The sequence below is a fragment of the Schistocerca piceifrons genome, chromosome 6 (genome assembly GCF_021461385.2).
Source record: "Schistocerca piceifrons isolate TAMUIC-IGC-003096 chromosome 6, iqSchPice1.1, whole genome shotgun sequence".
NCBI lineage: Eukaryota > Metazoa > Arthropoda > Insecta > Orthoptera > Acrididae > Schistocerca > Schistocerca piceifrons.
The window spans coordinates 303,851,066-303,860,883 of record NC_060143.1 but is presented as its reverse complement, the minus strand read 5'-3'; positions in this window follow the sequence as shown (position 1 = coordinate 303,860,883).

The window sequence follows — 9,818 nt, the reverse complement described above, 5'->3', positions numbered from 1 at the left end:
GCAGGGAGAAAATTTCAAACATATGTTCCTAACATTGGCAAAGACTTGTGCCATCAATTAAAAGAATATATTAAAACAATACATCTGTTGCCACAGTACAAAAAGTCAACTTTGAAGGCAAAAACAGGAAATATTCAACTTCTTCATAAAGTGATGCAGTAAATACACGAGTGTACTTTAGTTCAATGACATTCATTTTGAATTACACAATTTTTAACTATTTGAAAAGAGAACACATTATTTGCTAAGAATACGGTATAGTGTGGATCTGATCTGTATTACAGAAATAGCTGATGCTCTGGTACAGTTTTTTTCCACCAATGCATAGACATGTTAAACATACTAATTAAGCTGTATGTTACATAACTGACATTTGCTCACCCTATTAAAAAATACTGACAAAGTAAAATTACATTCTCCTAATCCCCAGGCAGAAGTTTTTGGGATGTAACAGCTCTTACAATATTTACAATCAACATTTGGTACAGTGCTGGCAATATCCCTAGAAGATACTTTGTTAACTCGCTTCCTTCAGGATCATTCTTTCCACACTGAGCATGACTGCTGCCTTGATTACTCTTAGATAAGGTCAGTAACTTTCACCTGGGAAAAAATTAAAGGCTTTTTATCACTAGTGGGTCAAAGTTTACCTGGAAATGGTGTAAGCAACCCCAGTTTAAAATACTAGAATGGAGAACACACTTTGAAATATGTAAGAGTTCAAGCATCTTTCTTTGTAGCTCTATAGAAGATGACGAAGATTCTACCTTAAACAGGAGGCAAGCTTAATAAGTAATTATAAGCACTGCCGATGTCTGTACACACCAAACGTCTAGGTTCCCCCTCCACATCTCCATATGACGTGAATTGTGTGTGGGAGAGGATGAGGTCAACAATTAATGCAATATTTTCAGACTACATTACAATACAGATAAAACCTGTGAAGAGAGTAACATATTAATTTGCTCACCAGTTGTCTCATTTGGAAATATCTGCAAGCTTGTGGAACCAATGTCAGCTCTATTCACAAAGCCTCCATTTAAATCCAAATGAGGATGTCAAGGGCTTCTTAAAACATGTAAAGGCCTATTATACCCAGTCTTATCAGATATGAAAACACAAATTAGAACTACTTTCTATGCTCTTCGCATATTTTGTAATGCACAAATTGTTTAATGTGCAGTGCTGAACTCTTCTTTCATTTTATGTTATTTACTTCACACTTGACTGCGGCTCAGTGAGTTGCACACAATTTAGCCTATATGTAATTAATATAATTCCAAGCACATGATATGCATTCAGCTTATGCACAAGGCACCACACACCACCTATTTGTAAATGAATACATAATTGTTTAATTATGAACAAAAATGGGGTTTTAGAACATTACAACATTTATTTTTGTGACAACTGATGTGCTATCATATGACGACTTATTTTGAAACAGTTTTATGTTTCTTAACCGTTGAATGTGTCAACAATCAATGGCGTGCTTACTTCAGGCATCTATGAACAGGGATTCATATCCTGCAAAAATTGACAGCTTTCAATTGAGATTGTAGAAAACAAGACAGAAGAGAGAGCAAATGTGTTACTTCTCCAGTTACTTCACACTCCCTCAAATATTACACATAGCTGCTAGAGAAGATTGCACAAGCCAGAATTATGTATACAATAGTTACTGTTCCTCGTAAATCTAGAAAAGAAAATGACAACAGCTTCCAGTTTGAATATAAACCAGAAGTATAGTTTTACTCCAGCAATATCAAAAGCATTATGGTCATACATAGTGTATTGTTAAACATAATTAGCACCACATCACAAAAATGGGATTTTCATATGAATAATAACTGCTACAAAGGAGAAGCGAACAACTTTGCTACTGTAATGAATTAATCATTCTAAAGTACAATTACGACAGAAAGCTAGGCAGTAAATAAACACACCTCGGTATTATCGGCAAAAACAATCTCCGTTACACCTGTGCTGTCGTAGGTTGTAGGAGACTCTTAAAACACTAAGAAAATAATGGCATGTAATTACTACTTCACAAAGCTGTAGGCCTATGCCTGTCAAAATTGTTATTATATTTGCTAACTACTGCGAATTCATCACCTATCATTCAGATACTTTGGAGGGAATATTATCTTGCCTTTAAACGTTGCGTCAGAATCAAAATGACTTTGGCTGTGGATAGTTTAATCCAATTGCATATAATGGCATGCACAACTTTGCGCCCCACAAATGGACCACAGCCACACTGCAGCTTTGCTGCCTTAATATGGCATATTATTTTTTCGTCTCTTTAGTGAATCAGTTCTGACGAAGTTGTTCGCTCGGTCTGTGCGACATTGTGGATTACATGCATCACATATTTCGTCACATCCTTTCTTCTGGAATTTGGAAAGATCTCTTATTGGTCAAACAACAAATACCCAATCCTTTAACCAATTTAAAAACTGATATTTTAATACACACAATACAAGCTTAGGTAAATGTTTTGCACTGACCTTTTCACTGCATCCCTTTTCTTGTTCTCTATAATGTTTTCCCAATCTTGTATAATGTCCACAAGTTTTTTAAATAGTTTTGCGTCCTTCATCGTTTCTCACCCAAGCTGATAAAAACTTCTTTAGCAGACGACGATAACTCGACACGACGAGATATAAATAAACTGAATCACACACGCGCAAATACCCACCATGCACTTCAGTTGTCGCCAATTTAAGTGGACGGGATCGCTATTCCATGAACAACTAACTGCGGAATAAAACCGCATGCTACAACGCGCACTCAAAGTTATACCTGTGGTTATACCGTGGTTAGCTTATTCCACCTTGGGTTTAGTCAACGATTGTACAACTGCCCCTAAGTCAACAAATCCCACACAGGCTCCCTTCCAAAATTATTTTATGCAATTTGCTATTACTTCGCGTTCACTTAAATATTTACTTTTAATTTTCGGATATTTTAACTTCATGTCAGTGCGTTCAACGCTGCACTTATTCAATTTGCAATTTCGTTCATGACATTTTCAACAGTTTGTTTAGTGTTTACTAATATACACTACTGCCAACATGTGCACATTAAAATTTACGTTTTCGGTACTGGTACCTTTCGACAAAACGCATTTATTTACTTTTACAGCATTATTTTCTACAGGACATAGCTACGCATCTCATTGGTACCTTTCGACAAAACGCATTTATTTACTTTTACAGCATTATTTTCTACAGGACATAGCTATGCATCTCATTGTTTATGCTCTGGCTCTACTGTACGTTCCTTTTTCTTTCGCTCTGCAACTTGGTTGCTAAAGTATGGACTCCGTCTCTTACGCAAAACGCTGTTTTTTCTTGTTACCCAAACATGTTTCGGCACTTCTGTGCTATCATCATTGGTTTTTTTTTACTTACACACTGTAAAAAGTGAACACATTTAAGGTTGTAAGTGATCTAACAGAAAGACGCATAAAGAAATTTTTGTTCGTTTCTGTTCTTATCTTGATTTTATATTATATGGTTTTGCAGGACCATCTGCATGGTATCCTGCATTGATAGTTTGCCATCTGCAAACCAAACGATGTCAATGTCAATTTTATCTGCGTGTCAACACTTCCCTTGATTTTTAAAACAAGATTTTTATGTGTCAAAAAATTTTGCAAATCTGTTTGTTATTGCTCATGTTTCGCTGAGACAGATTCTTCTTTTTTCACGTTCTGAGAGCGCTGCACACACATATTAAATGTACTTTGTATGATTTTGGATTAACAAATGCCTTTTCATTTCGCAAAACGCTAAGTAAACGTAGTTGTTGTGTTTCCGAACCCCGCCAGCGTTCATTTGTTCCCGAGTGAGTTAGGCCGGTATTACACTATCAAATTTTATCAAATTTCTTTGTCCAATATCTTTGTCAAAGATATTTGATAGTGTAATAGGGATCTTTGACAAATGTCGTCCAATATTTGATCAAATCTAGGCCGAGGCCGTATATTTGATCAAAGAAATCGCTTGTCTTCTGTTCACTGCAATGCGATATGTTACCACGCGGAGCGCTAGCATCGCTGCAGCGTTCTGTCGTCTGTAGTGTTTTTATAACCATTGCCGGTAAATACAATTGGTGTGTGCCGACAACTACAGAATTAATAGAGATGTCTGAAGCTTATGAGGCGCTTTACAACGTGAGGCACCCTGAATACAAAAATACATTAAGAAGATTGGAGACCTAACCTGACCTAACCTAACATAACCCTCTCCTGTAGCAAGGAATCGTAGTGTTATAGTGAGCCTGTCTTCTGAAGATATAGCAGTTCTTAAGTGAAAATTGTGCTTTGTGATATGAGGATACACTTCATTGAGCACATACAGAAATGTATGCTCATCCATTCTTAAGTAATTGATGTACGACTTGACGTCTTCCACTGTAAGCTCACGTAACAAGTTTTGTTGAATGCTTTTATCGTGTCGTCGTAAAACCCACGGCTTCACCCAGATTAGATTAGTTTTTCGTTCCATAGATCCGTGCTGAGGAGATCCTCGTGGATGTGGAACATGTCGATTTTTTTTAAGCTGAAATAAAAATACTAATAGTATGAATAAATACAATACATCATTTGTTTCTATTAAAAATTTCGCCAATGGAGTAGAAGGAGTTGGCCAGTAGTAAGTCTTTCAGGCTCCTTTTAAACTGATCTTTATTTCTAACTAAATTTTTTATGTTTCCTGGCAAATTATTGAAGATGAGTGTTCCTGAGTAGTGGACCCCTTTTAGAACTAAAGTAAGTGTTTTTAAGTCCTTGTGCAGATCATTTTTGTTCCTGGTATTGTATGTATGAACTGAGTTGTTTGTTGAAAAAAGATATATTATTTACGACAAATTTTATTAAGAAGTAAATATACTGAGAGGCAGTAGTTAACCTGCGAGCCGGAAGTATAGTGAGACTCTGTCATTTGGGCCTACGAGAGTTATAGTTTTTTTTGTTTGTTTCTCATGCCTAGATAACTGTACAAACATATCGTTGCATGTATTGTAATAATCATTACATATAATGATCCACATGCAACAATATCTCTACGGAAGTATCTAGGCATGAAATACAAAACAAAAAAAGCTAACCTGCAAATCTCGTACGTCCAAACGACAGTCTCACTGTACTTCTGGCCCGCCAACAGTTTCATTTTCTTTCTTATTTTCCCCCAGTACCAATGCAAGAATCTGAAGTACCCAGTTCTTTGAAGAGGTTTCTGCAGGAGGTCCGTGAATTTACTCCACAAATAATACGTATTACACGCTTTTGGACCTTGAAAACTTTTGTTTGACTTCAAGATTTACCCCAAAATATTATCCCATATGACATTATGGAATGAAAGTATGCAAGCTTTTTCATTTTTATGTTGCCTATGTCTGCTAACACTCGAATTGCAAATACAGATTTGTTAAGGCGTTTCTGCAGTTCTGTGGTGTGCTCCTCCCAACTGAATTTATTATCAAGTTGTAATCCCAGGACTTTTAAGACTGTCGACCTCGTGTGTATGGTTCCATTTTTTCCCCCCACTTCTTTTCCGCATGTGCACACAATGCAGTTGGAGTACGTAGAACTACTGCGGTTAATAACAAGTTGTTGTCAGCCATCTTGAACTTTGACGAAAAATTTGATGACAGTGTAATACCCCTTGTAGCGCTACGTCAAAGATCTTTGTCAAATATATTGGACGGAATATTGGATCACATCTTTGATCAAATCTTTGACAAAGAAATTTGATAGTGTAATACCGGCCTTAGGCGCAGAATTTTAATTTTGTTTATTTGCATCTCTCTCTCTCTCTCTCTCTCTCTCTCTCTCTCTCTCTCTCTGTGTGTGTGTGTGTGGGGGGGGGGGGGGGGGGGGAAATAGGCTGTGGCTGGATTACAGTATTTTTAAATCTGTTGCTATTGTAGCTAGGTGGAGGTTAAGGGATGTTAGGCGTGCTGTTACTTTTTTGGGCACTGTTCTATGTGTGTGCTGTTACTTTTTTGGGCACTGTTCTATGTGACTAGGTGTGTGTATATGGTTCATCAATCAGGCATATTCCGAACATGAAGGACTGCCAAAGAGATCACCAATCAGTGGCCTCCCTCATTCACGAACAATTTTGAGAGCAGGATCTTCACACAGATAATAAAACAAACAAAAATACAGTTATTTACTGGTACCACTATGTCAGTGACATAATATCCCTGATTGATTAACAATCCACACACACACACACACACACACACACACACACACACACACACCTTACACAACACAGAAAAACACATCTACACATTTACATTTTCGTGATTGCTATTCACAATAAAGCGCCTGGCAGAGAGTTAAATGAGCCACCTTCAAGCCATCTCTCTACCGATCCACTCTCTAACTGCGCGCGGGAAAAACGAGCTCTTAAATTTTTCTTTGCGGGCCCTGATTTCTTTCATCGTGATGATCATTTATCCGCATGTAGGTGGGTGCCAGCAGAATGTTTTCGCAATCGGAGGAGAAAACTGGTGATTGAAATTTCATGAGAAGATACCGTCGCAACGAAAAACTACTTTGTTTTAATGATTGCCACTCCAATACACTTATCATTTCTATGGCACTATCTCCCCTACTTCGCGATGATACAAAACGAGCTGCCCTTCTTTGTACTTTTTCGATGTCATTCGTCAGTCCCATCTGATGCATATCCCACATCGTACAGCAATACTCCAGAATTGTACTTTTTCGATGTCATTCGTCAGTCCCATCTGATGCATATCCCACATCGTACAGCAGTACTCCAGAATAGAGCGGACAAGCGTGGTGTAAGCAGTCTCTTTAGTAGTTCCGTTGCATCTTCTAAGTGTTCTGTCAATGAATCGCAGTCTTTCGTTGGTTCTACCCACAACATTATCTATGTGATCGTTCCAATTTAGGGTATTTCTAATTGTAATCCTTAAGTATTTAGTTGAATTTACAGCCTTCAGATTAGTGTGACTTATCGCGTAATCGAAACTTAGCATATTTCTTTTAGTACTCATGTGAATAACTTCACACTTTTCTTTATTCAGGGTCAATTGCCACTTTTCGCCCCATACAGATATCTCATCTAAGCCATTTTGCAATTCGGTTTGGTCATCTGATGACTTTACAAGACTGTAAATGACAGCATCATCTGCAAACAATCTAAGACGACTACTGAGATTGTCCCTATGTCGTTAATATAGATCAGGAACAATAGAGGGCCTGTAACACTTCCTTGGGGAACGCTGGATATTGTTTCTGGTGGTGGTGGTGGTTAGTGTTTAACGTCCCGTCGACAACGAGGTCATTAGAGACGGAGCACAAGCTCGGGTTAGGGAAGGATTGGGAAGGAAATCGGCCGTGCCCTTTCAAAGGAACCATCCCGGCATTTGCCTGAAACGATTTAGGGAAATAATGGAAAACCTAAATCAGGATGGCCGGAGACGGGATTGAACCGTCGTCCTCCCGAATGCGAGTCCAGTGTGCTAACCACTGCGCCACCTCGCTCGGTGTACTATTTCTGTTTTACTCTATGACTTTCCGTCTATTACTAGAACTGTGACCTTTCTGACAGGAAATCACGAATCCAGTCGTACAACTGAGGCGATATTCCATAGGCATTCAATTTGGTTAGAAGACACTTGTGAGGAACGGTGTCGAAAGCCTTCTGGAAATCAAAATATGAAATCAATTTGACATCCCCTGTCGATAGCACTCATTATGTCATGAGTATAAAGTGCTAGTTGTGTTTCGCAAGGACGATATTTTCTGAATCTGTGCTGACTACGAGTCAATAAATCGTTTTCTTCGAGGTTCTTCATAATGTTCAGAACCAGTATATTTTCCAAAACCCTACTTCAAATCGACGTTAGTGATATGGGCCTGTAATTCAGCGAATTACTCCTATTTTCCTTTTTGGGTATTGGTGTGTCTTCAGCAATTTTACAGTCATTAGGTATGGATCTTTCTGTGAGCGAGCGGTTGTGTATAATTGCTAAATATGGAGCTATTGTATCAGCATACTCTGAAGGGAACCTGACTGGTATACAATCTTGACCGGAGGCCTTGCATGTATTAAGTGATTTAAACTGCTTTGTTACACCGAGGATATCTTACTTCTATGTTCTTGATCGGAATTCAGGAATATTTACTTCGTCTTCTTTGGTGAAAAAGGTTCGGAAAACTGTATTTAATAACTCTGCTTTAGTGGCACTGTCATCATTGACTTCACCGTTGCTATCGCGCAGTGAAGGTACTGATTGCGTCTTGTCACTGATGTGCTTTATGTATGACCCGAATCTTTTTTGGTTTTCTGCCAGATTCCGAGACAGAGTTCCGTTCTGGAAATTATTAAAAACATATCCAGTTGAAGCACGCGCTGTATTTCGAACTTATGCAAAACTTTGCCAATCTTGGGGATTTTGCGTTCTTTTAATTTGGCGTGCTTTTGTCGTTGCTTCTGCGACGTTTTGTATACCATGGGGTATCAATACCATCACTTATTAGTTTATGTGGTATATACTTTATCTCTCAACTGCCGTCGATACTACTTCTTTGAAACCATTCTACATCTTTTCTACGCTTATATGATCACATCGGAAAGAGTGGAGGCTTTCTCTTAAGATGGCGTTAACAGCATTTTTATCAGCTTTTTTTAAATAACGGTACTATGCGTTTATTTTTGATGGTTGTGGCTGTGAACGGTATTCAGCCTAGCAGCAACTGCCTTGTGGTCGCTAATACCTCTTATTCGTCATGATCTCCCTATTTCTCCAGGATTATTTGTTGCTAAAAGGTCAAGTATGCTTTCGCAACCACTTACGCTTCGTGTGAGCTGATGAACTAATTGTTCAAAATAATTTTCTGAGAAAACATTCAGTATAAGTCCGGGTTTTATTCCTGCCGCCGGCTTTAAATGTATATTTTTGCCGGCATATCGAGCGTAGATTCAAGTCACCACCGACTATAACTGTACGTGTGGGATACCTATTGGAAATTAGACTCGAGTTTTCTTTGGAATGTTCAGCAACTATATCTTCTGAGTCGGGGGAATCGGTAAAACGACCCAAGTAACAGTTTAGTCCGATTGTCAAGTATAACCTCTACCCGTACTATTTCGCAGGAACTATCAACTACAATTTCACTGCAAGGTAACTACTTCTGACAGCGCCACAACCAACTGTATTTAATCTATCCTTTCTGAAGACTGTTAGATCGTTTTAAAAAAATTCGGCTGTACTTATTTCCGGCTTCAGCCAGCTTTTCGTACCTATAACTATTTGAGCTTCAGTACTTTCTATTAGGGCTTGGAGCCCTGGTTCTTTCCCACGGAAGGCAGTGCATGGTCTGCAACCTACTTCTATGCTGGTCATAAGGTTGGTAAGCAGTTCACGTGATAGGGCGTTCCATTCCTCCACTAACAACATTGACAACTGCTGGACGTTCGTTGGTGCAAGTGGACACTGGTCAACATTATTATAACACTGTGCTGCTCCTCCATGTGCACTTTTGAAGAGTATATTCAGCCCCGACTTCATTGTGAAGGATGTCAGTGCGCGACCGCATCGAACTGGTCAAGTGGAAGAGCTGTTGGAACGGCAGGACATTCGGCGAGTAGACTGTCCTGCGCGTTGGTCCGACTTAAACTGCATTAAACACGTGTAGGATGCGTTGGGGAGACGTATTGCAGCACGTCCACGTGCATCAACGACCTCCAGCAGACATCAGCCACGCTGCTGGAGGAATGGAACGCCCTGTCACAACAACTCCTTAGCAGCTTCATGGTCAACATGGG